The sequence below is a fragment of the Amblyomma mixtum genome, chromosome 1 (genome assembly GCF_055824585.1).
Source record: "Amblyomma mixtum isolate Tamu chromosome 1, ASM5582458v1, whole genome shotgun sequence".
NCBI lineage: Eukaryota > Metazoa > Arthropoda > Arachnida > Ixodida > Ixodidae > Amblyomma > Amblyomma mixtum.
Window position 1 is genome coordinate 56042274 of NC_143012.1, and position 16116 is coordinate 56058389.

The 16116-nt window shown below is 46.2% G+C and overlaps 1 protein-coding gene and 1 long non-coding RNA gene across 13 annotated transcripts in view; both read right to left on the minus strand.

The window, feature by feature from the left end:
- LOC149366344 (uncharacterized) overlaps window positions 1-16116 on the minus strand; it is a 435928-nt gene that overhangs the window by 164617 nt on the left and 255195 nt on the right. The gene's annotated exons all lie outside the window — the stretch shown is intronic.
- On the minus strand, window positions 11151-12870 carry LOC149366346 (uncharacterized). The gene is made up of 3 exons (XR_016285181.1): window positions 12790-12870; window positions 12478-12567; window positions 11151-11392 (listed from the first exon to the last, which is right to left on the minus strand). It is a non-coding gene; the product is annotated as an uncharacterized LOC149366346 (long non-coding RNA).

The window sequence follows — 16116 nt, forward strand, 5'->3', positions numbered from 1 at the left end:
CTCAACCACCAGGCCCAGGCGCCACTCTTCTCCGTCCATCCGTCAGCTGCCCCACACAGGCCGCTTCTGGCGCCTACGTGATTTTTCCGGGATACCAGACCTGGGAACCGTGCCGGGAGCCCACGAACGCTGACGCTGCGGTAGCGTTGCATCGACGATGGAACGCCAAGAGACTCCTTGACTGCCCGACACCCAGCCAGTCCTCTCCGCTCGTTGCTCGAATAAGACAAGTAGTGTGACTTTCCTCTTTGACTCTTTTTTCTGCATTTTTCGTAAGCACCTTGTTCTGTTTCCCCGTGTGTTTTTCCCGTGTGTTGTTGCGTTGTTCTCTTGTTCCTTTCCTTTTTTCTCGCTCATATTGAAATTGGTTTCCTTTTTGATAAAATCCGCCTCGTTTATTGTTTGTACTTTTGTGTTTATTTAAAATAAGACCTGCAATCTCACAGAGTCCTCACAAATTTGGCGTCCACTACGACAGGACGAGGTCGGTTTTTATTTATTTGCCTGTTGTGTTAATTTAGGAACAATATGAGCGCTTCAGATTTGGTTGCTTTAGGCGAGCGCATGGGCTTGTGCGGCGCGGAGTTACGAGCGTGGGTGGAGGACGAGCTTCGTAAGGCACGGGAAGAGAGAGCCGCTGAGCGTGAAGCTGCGAAGCAGAAATTGGAATTAGAGGCACGGAATTTAGAGGCTGAGCGTGAAGCTGCGAAGCAGAAATTGGAGTTAGAGGCACGGAATTTAGAGGCGGAGCGAGAGGCTGCGAAGCAGAAATTGGATTTAGAGGCACGGAATTTAGAGGCGGAGCGTGAAGCTGCGAAGCAGATATTGGATTTAGAGGCACGGAATTTAGAGGCTGAGCGTGAAGCTGCGAAGCAGAAATTGGAGTTAGAGGCACGGAATTTAGAGGCGGAGCGTGAAGCTGCGAAGCAGAAATTGGATTTAGAGGCACGGAATTTAGAGACGGAGCGAGAGGCTGCCAAGGAACGCTTGGAGTTAGAGGCGCGGAACTTGCAGCTACAAATAAGGCTCATGGAGGGTGGCGCAAATCCTCCGAGTGACCGTGGAGAGCGTAGCGTCTCATCGACCAGCTCCATTAACCCGCACAGCCTCATACCACAGTTCAATGAAGCGCGGGATGACCTCGATGCCTACTTAAAGAGATTTGAGCATGTGGCCACGGGGCAGGGTTGGCCAAAAGAAAAGTGGGCAACGGCGTTGAGCGTGTGCCTTGGCGGCGAGGCACTTAGGGTCTTCGGTCGGCTCTCGCCTGAGGATTCCGTGGATTATGACAAAGCGAAGCTTGCCTTGCTTCAGAGGTTTAGGTTCACCGCGGAAGGGTATCGAGAGAAGTTTCGCCAGAGCAAGCCCCAGGATGGCGAAACGGCCTCGCAATATGCTGCCAGGTTGTTTAGCTTCTTTGACCGTTGGGTCGAGATGCGGGGAGAAGGCCGCACTTTTGAGGTGGTTCGCGCATACCTCGGCACCATGAGCGGTGGCTCACTCACACTCACACTCATGACCACTCGCACTCACTACTACTCACACACACTCACACTCATGTCCATTCACACTCACAGCCACTCACTCACACTCGCACTCATGACCACTCACACTCACAACCACTCACTCAAACTCGCACTCATGACCACTCGCACTCACAACCACTCACTCGCACTCACACTCATGTCCACTCACACTCACAGCCACTCACTCACACTCGCACTCATGACAACTCACAACCATTCACTCACAACCACTCACTCGCACTGATGACCACTCGCACTCACAACCAATCACTCACACTCATTTCCACTCACACTCATACTCATGTCCGCTCACTCGCATTTACGTTCAGTGTACTGTTTCCTTGTTTGCTGACAACGGAGGGGATGAGAGATTTACTGTCGCGGCGACTGTCCTCGTAGCTCCCCTAACATTATCCTGAGTCGCAAAGATGTGGTGGTGAGCTGCCCAGGCTTTGTCGGGCTATTTGGCCAATTTGCAGTTTCGATGCTCGAAGAAAGTAGTCACTCATCACGCATATTCCATGCCCCAAATGCTACGCACCTGTGCTCCTGCGCTTGCTGCTGAGACGACGATTGCCTGTATAGCGTCAGCAGCTGAGATGCTTAGACAAGTTTTTGAACAGTGTCCATAGGCGTGCGCAGGGTTCTCCATGAGAATGAGCCAAGTTTTAGCGCAGTGCCCCCCCCCCTTCCTCCCCGCCCCCCACTCCAACCACCTCTCACCTAGGCCCCTGCCGCCAAAACGGAGAGCAAATATGAGGAATGATTATAAAACATTTATTTCCATGTGATGGAATTGCTAAATATACAGGATATTATAGAGGTGTAGTTTTTTATTTTAATCTGTAACATCGCCAGAGGAATATAGGGTATAGAGAGGATAAGCGGCTGGTTTTTTTTGACGTTCAAAATGTGAACAAGTGAGGGGAAATATTCACAGTATTGCCAGCGTCTCCACAAGAGGTCTTGTCTCCACCCAGACGAAGACAGTCCTCTTTTTGAAACGTTCGCAAACACCCTGAGGCTTTCCCTCCCTTGTTCACCACGTGAGTACCGGCAGAGGAAGGTAGTCATTGCGTCGCTGAAGCATTGATGTAGCATCGCGCTTCCGGAGTAATTTCCGTTCTCTCTTGACCACAGAAACTATGACAGATTTGTTTTTTGGTTACTGTCACAGCAAAAAAGAAACTGGAAAGATTGCCTCCAAAATGACCTGGCAAGTAAACAGTTCTTGGAACGCAACATCAGAGGTCTTTGGCCGTTAAAAAACCTGCTTGGCGGTAGCACTGCACTGTAAACAATGACCGAATAGGTCCGACAGATTAAATGTATGGGGCAGACTGGGCGATTAGGGGGGAAGGGGAGGGGGGGGGGGCGCACCTCCTTCCCTTGTGCGTGTGCCTATGACGGTATGTAAGTAATAATAATGAGTTTGCCTTGACAATATTCTTGGATGGTATCTAATTACCAAGATATGGTCTTCCTTGACAATGACGTGTCCGTGACTCTGCATCAACTCATTGGAGTCAAGTGGCGATTATGAATACTTTTCGCGGCATGGAAAATGGAGCGTGTTTTTCAAAAGATCGAGTGATTTCCTCACGCAAAGGAAAATGGCTGGAATGGGTCGCAAGTAGAGGATTTCCCCGCGTAATAACGATGCTAGGGGAGGTTGTCATTATCAATCCATTTACAAAACCTACTAAGCTTACTATGTGTGACCGATCTGTGTACTGTACATGTCTGCAGGCAGTACGTTTTCTGTATTGCCCATAATCCCTGTCTGAAGGAAGTTTTACAAACCAACGCGGTGTTTTTGAGGCCAGTGCATGCGGAGACCACATACGCATCCGCGTGGTAATAGGGGGTGCTTACTTTGCACCCGATTATTCTCCAACGTCGTTCTCGGAAGAATGCATATGCAGCTCACTTGTTAGCCAATTTGAGCCAATCTGAAATGATACGACTTTACTGGGAAAAAGCGCTATCCAGAAGTTCTTGGTGGAAATCATAGTATCTGCTTCAAATGATGGCTCATGCTGTCCAGATATCAGTTAGGGTAAGATTGCTGAAATCGGTGCGTGCCAACAGAAGTTAATTCCCTTGCTGTACACGAAAAATGAACAAAATCGCATTTCACGAGCTCATTTCGGTTTCACTCGCCAAATGCCGAAGATTAGGCGGCACAAATGAGAACCAAGCCTCGCATACATGCAGCGGAAGCTTGTATGCAGTTGTTGACTTGTTAGGAGAAAGTAAGTGACGCCAACCAAGTAAAATACAGAAAAAACACGACGTTTCGGGACCGGCTCGGCCCCTTCTTCACGGGTGTGACTACGGGCGAGCGCAGCTTGGCTTTTTAAGCCCCTGCGTGGAGGACCTCCGGGTCAATGGTCGCAGCCCATGGACGAAGGATGAGGGGAGAGTCCCCAGGGAACGATTAACATTCTCTCCTGTTTGCTGAATGTGCCACGACTCAAGTAGAAGCCTCCTGCGTGGGTTAGCTTCCGTTTCCAATGCAATGGTGCTGTCGAAGTCAATCGGGTGGTCACACCCTTCGCAGTGTTCGGCCACGGCGCTGCTTTGACGATTCATGTGACGGACGTCCGCTTTGTGTTGGCTCATCCTTTCCGCGAAGTTCTTCGTTTCCCCTATGTACGACGCCGGGCAGAGGGAACACGGAATTTTGTACACGACGCCCTGGGCCTTTTCTCTGGGCTGCCGGTTTTTTGGGCGGGGGAGAAGGCGACCGATAGAGCTGGTCGGTTTGTGCGTTGCCAGCACCCCTTCTGCCAGCACCCCAACCAGACAGACTTCTGTCGAATGTTTTCTTTTGAGTTGTTGACTTGCCAGGGCAGCCCCCACCTGCTCATATTGCCAACGGTGTAGTTCTGCTTACATGACGCTGACGAGAGCCTATTCATGACCAAAGAAAAAACATTTTTTTTTTGGACTCCGGGGAGAGCGTGGGGGAGCTTAATATTCAACTCTTTCCTGTGCTGCGAGCACAGTCCAGAGTCGAATATGTCGGCACCCTTCGAATTGTTTGTGAAAAGCTCCTGGCCCCCCTTCCGCCCGCCGCCGTCAGTTTTCTGTTCTCTTCTGGTCACATTTTTGGCTGTGGCGTCGTATGTTTTTTTCTTCAGTGCCTTAGCAGCACTCGCTTGCACGATACTTTTAAGCGAAACGAAAACTGTCGCCCTAGCTTGATTCTTATTACCTTCAGTCGCGTGTATTGCTTTTCTTCTGTAGTTTTTTTTTTTCTCGAGTGAAACGGTGACAATACTCAGACACATTCTATTTTATATCCCTTTCCCGAGTACATAAAAATTAATTTCGAACTGTACGTCCAACCAATCAAAAAAGGTCCGGCAATTTGGTTGCCACCTCATATCCACTGCCGAAAATCGCCGCAACGTTTCATCACAGTTGAGTTTCCCTCTCAATCTTGTAGAGGTAAATTACGTTGATGATGATTATTGAAGGGTGCTTGACGTCCTGCAGATTCGATATTGCTCGATCACGTTGCCAGAGGACGCTTCTGGAGAGGTTAACTTTTTATTACCAATTAATAAAACAAAGAAAGATACAAGCAAGGAGAAAACTTGTTTACATTTGACTGACCAGTAGCTTTACGTGACGAAACCAGCCCTCGGTCCCGCCCAAACACTTGATTTTAAACCCTATGACCTTGCCGTCGGTGGAGACAGTAACCAATCAGGTAACTCCACAAACATCAACCCAATAAATCATTGGGGAAAGGAAAACGTCGCCAATCAACAACTGTAAAAGGACAACACAGCCAATCAGAGATTTTGTAAAGAAGATAACTCACCTCCACAAACACTGCACAAATATGTACATTTTCCACCATCAAGATTTCGGAGGTTTCTCCCTTCGTACCGCGAGCTTCGCAAACATTCTCGATTTCTCACGGTGCAGGTTGTTTCAACCTCTGGTAAACTCAGGTTCGGGGAAAGTCACCTCAAGGCCCATCTGTTCAGTACCGACTGTCTTCACGCGTGTAGCTAGCGTGGCAATGTCCTGTTGACCGCGCCTCAAGTTGTCAACGCGTGCTGCCATAGACATAGGACAAAAGCTACAAGACGAGGATCCGCCTTTCCGCAAGAACGTGCATAGTGGTATGCGACCTGACGTATATGTTCCCGGAGGGTGTTTGACCTTTCCCTTATTCTCGGAATCCGTTGCCATCCCGCTCCCCTTATACCGCTGGGCAGCCAGTGTGAAACGTAAAAACCGTAGCGCAAAGAGACGAGGACACAGAAAGGACGACAACACACGGCGCTAGTGTGACTCATCCCCCTCCCTGCAGTTGTGCGGAGGGCAGAAAAAAAAAAAACTCAATGGACATTCCTTTATCGCGAACCCGGACGCGACAAACAATGCACAGGACCGCGAACTTCACTACCACCATCCGCATGAAACAATAATTTCTGGCGCAAATTAAAACATAAAATATTGCCGTTTTGGATATCTCCTTGGGCGTCAAAGACATTACCATGCCTGATGCTATGCATACAAAAAAAAATAAATTATAAAAGCCACATGCTTGATTTCCGACGCTGGGCTCTTTAAAGTACATGATAGAAACAAGAATCCTCTGGCGTTACCGAAAAGCGCACTTGGTTTTCGCGTCGTTTCCGGGCTTGAGCCGGGTTTGTGCAGTTCAAGACCTGGGATAAAGGAGGTCGGGTTACCGCATGGGTCAGAGCCTATGAACAAATTACGGCCAGATGAGAGCTCTGCAATGCGCACACCTGGGCAAAGAAAAAAAACCTAAGTCCACTGCAGCACCCAAGGTCCCAACTTACGGTAGTTATTGCCGAGCAGCGGACAGTCGTTGTTTCAGCAGTAAGCTTTGTAACTCATATGTATAGGCACCCTGCCAGTTCCTCGTCCCTGTCAGGAAGGCTCGCCCCGCGACTGCGAAGGATTGGCGTCTGCTAGCGGCTGCCGCTGATCTTAGAGACGGGATTTCGACCTATTCATTCATGAGGCTGAAAAATTCTTTCGAGGAGCGATCGTCAGGAAAGGAACGAAGCTTTTTGAAGCAGGCCATGCACACATTGTGAAAGAGGTGGGGTCGTGCGACGGGAGCGAAGTAGCAGCCCGGTGCATTGCGCAGACAAGCATCACTGCGCCACTGAAAATGATCAAATTAGATATTTCTATCTAATGCCTGTCATCGCTGCAATCTCGCTCATTTTTTTTTTTTTCATGTAGCTATCTTCCAGTATACAGCTTGTAGCCGCGAGCTGCAGTTGCAAGACAGGCAAATGTAAACACGCTGCTGCCGTTGCCGTGTTTTTGGAGCGGTGTTAAACGCTCTCCAAAACGAGCCACCCGCAAGCCTAGGGTGTTCCTGCATTTAGAAAGGCTTACCCTGAACTTTCAAAGACGGCCAGGCGGCATAACATTGAAGGTAACTATAAAACTCCGGTTTCCGAGCGAACGGCGCAAACCTGACTTCATAACATTCTCGTTTGCCACACTTTCGGTGTTCGACGTGGAATACCCTGCTCAAACTACGCCTTGAAATGATGCGCCCATTGCGTAATGTACCACTCATATTTTCTCTTTTTTCAGCAACTGCCAGGCCATTATCGCTACAACACGTGCGTCAGTATTTTGGTGGTATGAGATGTCCAATGAACGAGCTTTTGCAAGCAGAAGAGAATGCAAACTGCGGCGAAGCGCCGGTGCGCACTGAAACTCCTGCCAAAAACATAAAACTTTTAAACTGGGATTCTGCAAAAAAGGAGTATCCCGGCTATTTCATGCAGGATTTTTGCTGAAAGCTTGTACTTAGAAAGCGGAATTTCATTGCAAGGTTTGCTTAATTTCTACGCATTTAGTACAAGTGTCCTGACTTTTCGACATTAGGATATATGATTATTGTACTAAATTATCACCCAGTCCTTCAGACGTGGAGGCAAAGATTTATCAAGAGCATGTTGCCGTTGCCACTGAAAACGTGCCTTTACTGTCGAAAAAGACGCTGGACGACAAGGCACAGTGGAAGCGAGAAAGGATTCTGCGCATAGCTGGAACTAAGGTAAACGATTCTGTGCAGCGCAAAATTTGGGCTCCTTCCTAAGGTGTGACTGCGGGCGAGTTTCGGCGTGGATTTTTAAGCCCACATATTGTTGAGAGCCAAGTCAATGACCGCAAATCGTGGGTGCAATAAGAGGGAAGGGTTCCCAGGGAGCCACTAGCATTCCTCCGAGTCTGCTGAATTTGCCATGAGTCAAAAACCTGTCTAGAAGGTAATGCATGAGTCAAGTAGGCGTCTTCCGCTCGGGTTTGACCATTGTTTGACCAGAAACCGCGCGCGCGTGTTGCCCGTCGCGAAGGGTGGGCCGTCTCCCAATGTCGCGTTGGAAATCCATAAAACCTTGTCCGAGGCGAATTTATAGATGTATTACTGCATCCTGCAACACAGCAATGTGTCCTGCTGCTGTTATGTGTCATTTTGAGCTCGGGAAGGAGGCTCACAACCACTTCGCGACAGCGCGCGCAACACAGCGGGAGCTGTCGGGCTGCCCCCGCCTTCCTGACAGGGACGCGCGCGCCGCCGCCAGTGGCGCGCGCGTCGCGCTGGAGTTAAATGCGCAGGGTGCCTATACGAGATCGAGCCATGCGGGGAGCGTGGCAAGAGATATATATCTATATTTTCAGGACTGGCAATGCGAAATTCGATAAAGAGTCTCAAAAAACTTGTAGCGGCTCACTGCATCCGCGAAGGGCCTGCGCCCGTGCCAACGGTGAACTACAAAAGCAACGAAAGATTGCCGTTCCCGTGCCAGCGGTATCCTTTCCTTCGGTTGTCCAAAGACACCGGCATGATGCCTTATGCTGCCTCGAGCGCCTTCAGTAGTGAACATTTGCTTCTCGCAGCTGTCAACAACATGAAAATAGCTAAGCGGGTATGAGCGTCACGAAACATGGGCGACCGACTTTACTGTCGCTTCCACCCACCACTCACATCCACTCATTGCCACTCACAACCACTCATTGTCACTCATATCCACTCACAACCACTCATTGCCGCTCACGCCCACTCACATCCACTCATCAATCATACCCACTCACCTCTACTAACGCTCACATCCACTCAATCGCATTCGCACTCATGTCCACTCACACTCACGTCCACTCACACTCACACTTATGACCACCCCCACTCACATCCACTCACTCGCACTCACACTCACGTCCACTCACACTCTCGACCATTCACTCACACTCATGACAACCCACGCCTTTCTAAAAGGGGTAAATGTTAGCCTGAAGAAAGCATAAACATATCCTAGCATGCAAGGTGCAAGTTTGCACCTTTAGCAGGTAAATTTATGCTATGTATAGAAGTGCAAAGTTACTTTGTCAAAGACTAAACTTATGCTGTCATAAACAGAGCAAAGTTTGCACCCCTGTGGTGCATGATGGATAAAGTTACCCTTCTGGTGGTACAAAGTAATGCCCTACTGCAAAGGGTATCTATGCACTACTCGGTGGTGTATTTATACTGTCCACACGAGAGCATTATTACCCTTCTGTAGCGTAAACCTGCCCATTGAATGCAGAACTAAAGTTGACCCATATGGTAGAAGCCCGAGTCTTTCTGGAAGTGCAGGCAGTGTCAAAATGTTGCGACGAATCTTTCATGTGAGATGGTCTGTGTCATTGTGTGTTTAGGTGCAGGTACTACTGCAGAATGTACACAAAGAATTCATAAACGAATCGGAAAAAGAAACATACCATCATATTTATTTTGTCACATGCTACACCATATTACAGCAATGACCCTGGCAGTCTTCTTCATACAGGTGGAGGCAGTATGTACCATGTATTTGACCTGCACAGAGAAGAAAACGTATAATGAATTTTGCAACCACAAAGCTCAGACGACGTGACCATGGGCTTAGTTAATTCAGGTCTAAAAGTGTAAACCACATAAAAGGCAGGGATAAAGGGCGATGCATGAAAACAATGCCACAAGTGCAGGCTTCTGTTTATTAATGAGAACCAAAATCAGAAAAGATATGCAGGAAAAACAAAACATGTCCTAAATGGCAGCTACTTAATCACTCACATATGCTGACATTATCACAAGCACACTGGCTTCTCAGGAAAAATCCAGAATATTGTGCCCAGCTGCACGGTCAGGCTGTAGGCATCCTGGATGCCAGACTAAGAAGAGGGTCATATCAAGAAACAGAAAAACATGTGCATGAAATGGAAGCTACTAAAAGGTGATAAAATGAAATGCCGTTTAACAAACCCTTCCCTCCATTCTCGTGTTTTTATTTCTCTGTATCTAGAGTGGTTAAGGTTTCATGCAGCCCTTGCTAACAATATGTCTCTGGTCTCTGATGCCATTATATGTTTTGTTGCCCATACAGTGAATTTTCTTCCTAAAAGGGAAGTGTAGGTGATTATCTGAGCATCAATGAGTGATACTTCCAACTGTAATTTTCCCTGCATATATTACTTGTGAATTCATTTCAGATTAGCAAACAGCAGGAAACTTGTGCCTGTGATGGCATTTCTGGGTGCATTCCATTGTCACAGCCTTTCGATACAGTTTAAATACCTGGTGAAAGGCCTATGCACAAAGGCTATGCAGTATAAATCTTAGTCTACCACTCCTGGAAAACAAGGAAAAGCTTTCGGCTAAACGTTAAATAATAGCAAGGGCAAATTACACATCTAAAGAGTTGTCTCCATGCATGAGGTAACGTCATACCGAAAAAATTATTTGGACCACATTATAATAAAGATACTTTTTATTCACGTTCATAACCTGTTTCATACTACACCTCTACATTATGCCTGTGCAAAAAGCTTTGGCTATGGGCTGGCCTTCACTGACAGACTACATTAACTACACAAGCAGCATAGAACAGTCTCCTTGTAAAGCACTATTTTTGCTTGAGGAAATTACAAATCTCGTCTTTTTATTTAGACAGTGCTGCTTAATGCTTGCAGCATATGCAGCAGCAGTAATCCTCATGTATTACATTTTGCTGGCACAACAGAATGTTGTGTTACCTTTACACATCTTTTCAGATGCTTAGCATAATGAAATTGTAAACACTGACTGACAGCATGCAAGAATGGCTATTAAACCAGTTGCCGTCCATATCTGCTGTCACTTGCAGGGCACGTGAGCTTAATTAAATTTTAAGTTTACTCCGATGTTAAATAAAACTAATATGGATTCATGTGAGTTATTGGAAATTATTCACATCAGTGAACAGCACCTTCCTGCTCAAAAAGAAAGTGTGAACAGTGCAAAGAAGATTAACAGCCTCACATAGCTGCATATCACATTAAGCTTCACATGCATAAACGGTGCTAGTCATATTAGCTTGGTAGCATGCCACCCTGCCAAGCATTACCATAACTGTGTGTCATTTTTTTCTGACGCCAGCAACATGGATTGTAGGCAGCAACTCTCAAACTAATTCAATATGAAATCTTTGCTGAAGTCCAGCCTACTTTTGCAGAAAAAAAACTGCATTTATACTTCATGCCGTAAAAAGTGGTCACAATTATTCAAACCATTATTCAGAAATTGTTTCAGAACTAAGTCCTCGAAAACATTGAAAAGCTCTAAAATCTCTGTAATAGAATAGCTGCAGCTGCGCAACATAGCATACTATGTTCACGGATTGACATCAAGTGATGATGAACTTGCAACAATGTCCCAATTACATAAAAACATACATACCACACACATCTAGTCCCGGCCACTCATACGGTTTTGAAGAATCCAGGCTGAACTTCGGTGCTAGGAGTGACAATGGTTGTGCACCTTTGCATCCCTCCTTCTCCCAGGTGCACTGCAATAGAGGTGTCATTTATAGCGTTAGTGTAATGGTTAGTGATAACTTATATGTTCATTAAACCACGTAATGGCAGCACACATGCTCAAAAAACGACAGGAATAGTTTGAAAACGAGAAACAACTTTTTATTCCAAATTTTATCCATTACAGCACTTGCCACATATTTATAACAGGCATAATTGACGCAGTGCACTGGCATAATAAGCCTAGGCAAACTTCTACAGCACAATGGCCTATTACCAGTGAATTGTCACTAAGTGCCTAACATAATTAACATATCTTCTAACAGCCACTGCAGAAAAAAGAAAGAACTATATTGTTACTGCTTACGAGATTGACAGTATTCATTACAGAATTTTTTTTCATTGACAGATTACCGCAGTGCAACCAAAATCCTTATTGTTCTAAACAGAAAAGCTTAGATACTAGCGTATTCTTCTATTCAACCTCTTAGAGCGACATCAAACCTAAAGTCTCACTCTTTCATAAGAGAATACAAGAGCACTAGAAGAGGTGACATAGACTGTACGCTTTTGTGAGCTAATGTTTGGCCACCAACTAGCCCCGACTTTTTCACTAGTAAAAAGAACTAAACAAGTTCACTTTTCTCTATTAGTTCTCAGCCTGAGTGAAGAGCCAGTTACATATCAACTTAACACCATTAGCAAGCGCATCTTGCCATTCTAATGCAGTAAAACTGCTGGCATGATAAGTCACATTCTGGGTTAGCAAAAATATTGCAAAGTGTAAGCGAAAACGGCCGCATGCCTGGAAGCGCAGAGCACAAATGAGCTGCTAATTTCTTGCCTATGAATAAATAAATTTCACGTTTACTGTTTTATCGTTTGCTTGCTACTCCGTGGTAAAGAAAAAAAAATTGACGCCGTCCATTCGCAAAAAAAAAAGCGGCCTGGCAGAAGGAGTTGCCTTGCAGCGCTAAAATTATAAAGGGATTATTGTCCAATAAGAATCACATACAGTGCTGCAGTAGATGTGAGCACTGCACGCAGTACGTGCCACAGAAGCGCGCACACTAATTTACTCGCCCTTTTCTGAACGGAGACTGCGGTTCGGACTTACCTTACTGAATGGTCTTGAGCAGGGACAAATACTTGGCGTTGAAGAGACGACCGGCAATGTTCTTTCGCACGGCAGACGAAGGATCAGAGCCTGCAGCGAAAGAAAGCATGAGAAAGACGCCTGCAGATTGCGCCGCTGCGATCGTGTGTTGTACACGATAGGCTCCCTCCGGCCGCACGCGACCGGCTCAAAACAAGAAATAGCAACAAGCAGCGGCTCGCGCACACAATCCATGATAAAAAATCTGTATTGAACACACCATAACTTGACGGCAGGAAACAACCCGTATGACCAAACGAAAATGTCACTTACTTGTACGGTTGAAATTGGGCGCAAAGAATCCGTACGATGAGGGCGCCGCGACGATCTGGCGTGCGCTGTTTCTTTCAGACGTTGACTCCAGGGTTGCCATGTCCTAAATTTTAAAAGTAGCCACAAAAAGCTGAAAAGTAGCCAAAAAAGTAGCCAACCAGCTGCCCAAGTGTCAAAAGTAGCCAAAAGTAGCGCCAAGGTTGCAGAAAAGCGTCACCAGAAGCATAAAGGGCGCAAGAAATATATAATTCTTGTAGGACGCAGGGTAATTGCGAATGCGAATAACTCTGAATTACAAAAGCATCGCAAATCAAATGAAAGGAATTGCATGAACACCATGGGACAGAAGCACGGAAAGAGTGGCAAAAGTAATCAGAACAGTTTTTCTTCTTTTCAGAGGAGAAATAATTGGTGTTCCTAAGCCACAGCCATGGTAATTTTAATTCCCATATATATATATATATATATATATATATATATATATATATATATATATATATATATATATATATATATGGCATGCCTGGCATTGTTTTTTGCATGAAATTTATTCACTGCTCCATAAACAAGAGTTTGATTTGATGCGCCTATTTCTTTTTCCGTTTCTCTCCTGTGATCTTTTTTTAGCTTGATGTTGCAAAAATAGACTGATCGCCACATGCAGTTCATATGTTCTGAAGGCATAGAAAGCATAGCCTGGGTCAAATTTTTCCAGATCACATGGCTTTCTTTTCAGCCGTATACTGGGGAACTCATGGCTCTCGGGATATCGCTGTACGATATGAAGAGCCTTCGTCATCGCGTTTCAAAGCATTTTGCTCTTCCCCGTTCCCCAGTAATCGGCTAAAAGGAAACCGTATTTGCCCTGAAAAATTTTAACCAAGACTGTAATTCTCAGCATCATCCAATTGTATGTCGGGCTAGCATGTGTGGCCGATCAACGCGCTTTGAACCAGTATCCAACTGAGGAAACAAGGTATATCAGCTAAGTAGCAATTCACATTCTTATTTAGCTGAAGCGCGTTGAGTGAATGGAGATTGCTGGTTCTAAGGAAACCTACATATCAGCATTGCATAGCGGAGGCGGAATCTCGCTTCGGAGAACGCAGGAGCCAGCGAACACAGGAGCGAGGAGTATTTGAAGTCTAGGACATGATTACAGGCAAAATTTCAACAAAAAGACTGGCACCGCAGAATAATGGTGTTCGCGTAAGGCATTCTCACGCACGCAAGCAAAGATGCATGGATCATTGGCAGAAAAAGAGGTCCATTACAGCCCTAACTTCGATTTCAAAAGTAGCCAAAAAGTAGCCGAGTAGCCAAGTTCAAATTTTTGTCGCCAAGCGGTCCTAAAAGTAGCCAGTTTGGCGCAAAGTAGCCAAACCTGGCAACCCTGGTTGACTCTTTCGCGAAGATGTCGCCCACTGCAGCGTCACACATCGATGAAGCTTGCACGATGAAGTGATCGCTGAACAGAACCTAAACGCACACAGGCCCGTACTACAAAATAAAAGAGGAATGCGCGTCGCGACTTGCACGCACGGCACCCAGGCGCGGTAAACAGCGGCTTCGTCTTCGACTCTACGCGAGCGGCCAATCCAAATAGACAGGCACGTGACCTGAAGAGGGAGAATGGAGAAACTACAACCCATCGCCAGCCATCGCTTCCAAAGCTTGCTTAGAGGAATTACAGAGGAGGTTTTCCTTCCTCCATGCTTCGTGCCTTTCTTTCGTTCCGCCGGACCCCGCGCTTCCCCTCTTTTCCTTTTCTCCGCTGACTGAAAGAACGTCTGCGTTCCCAGTAGTGTCCCAAGGTCAAGCCGCCCGCGTGCGGGGCGACGACCTTTGGTCCTTGCAATGTGCTGGTAGCTTATTATTTTTGCATGCGCCTCTCTGCCCTTGTGGCACGTATTTTTCCGCGCTTTCGGCGTGCGCACAACTCTTCCGTTATCGGAGACAACGAGCGCGGCGAGACTCGTCTTGTCAGTCCTTGCAGTATCCCTTTGAAGCTTTTAATGCAGCCAGCTATTACGCAGTATGAATTACGCAGATGCTGCCGTAAATGTGTGGCGTATGCAACAGAATAGTTTTCAGAGCAGCTGCAGCTTAAAGTTACGAGCATCATTCGGAAGTTCTCGTCAGCTCTCATTTACTACCGCGTACAGGAGGCACTGCGAAATATATATCAATAAACTGCCCTTCCTGTACTTCTAAATCATTCACAGAACCGGCTAAAAAAGCGATGTAAATGCTGCAGCATTATTGATTCAATGTCAGGTACAGTAACAGTTTTAAATACTGATATTGCCGCGTTATATTGCTGCGAGAAATTTCAACTTTCTTTTGTGCTTATGGGGCCGCAAGTGTGAGGAGAATCCGAAGAAAGCAAAAAAACCGCTCTGTTCAAAAATAGTTTAACTCAATCGAAATAGATACAGCTGTAGAGATATGGATTTAATAAAGCCGCATCGAGAGATCAGAAGCGTCAGGCAAACAAAGGGGATTCACAACATTTGAACATTTGAGGAAGATGGCGCAGAAGAGGGCTTCAAACGACGGTCGACCACTGCTGATGCAGCAGTTCTCACCTCTCATCGTTCCAGTGTTCGCGAAGTTCTCAAAATATTTTCAAAATGGGTCAACAGAGCAGAAATGGAGCACTGCCAGCGCTATGCCAGCAAGCATCCGTTGAGACGCTTCAACCGACTGGTTATTCGGGCGATTCCGTCTATTTACGCGCTTTCATTTTATTCTATATAGGCAGTTGCCACCGCTGAATTTATGCTTTTGTTAAAGATTGGTTCGTCAGTGCGATACAATGTGTCCTTTAGCTCAGTTTTATTTGTGCGTACAAGACAAAAATCTCAGTCATCCGAAGCAACTTACGATGATGAAGGAAAACCTGCCGGTTTATACGCCGTAGTTTCATTTATTTTCGAGCTTGGGTCTTCGGGCTGCGTCTATCTAGTGCAATGTACTGTTTAGTCCTTATCATTAGCCTCTAAAAGAAAGAGTTATTTCCTGACGCATGAACCATTCCATAAGAATTCACAATGCACTGCCGCAATATAAGCGCCTTGAATACTGTTTCCTCTGGCTCCCGGTTTGTTGCGGAATTCGATGCTTCCATAGCGCTACAGTTCGAAAAAAAAAATGGAGGCAGTCAGCTTCATTTCTGACTATCAGTACTACTTGACTGCATTAAAGCTGCGCGGAACAACCTAAAAGCTAAAAGTTACGTACACGTACACGTACACTGAGTTTAAGCTAATTTCTGCTCTTGTAGGCGTGCAGCATAATTTCATATGCAAGAGAAGTTGGAATAGA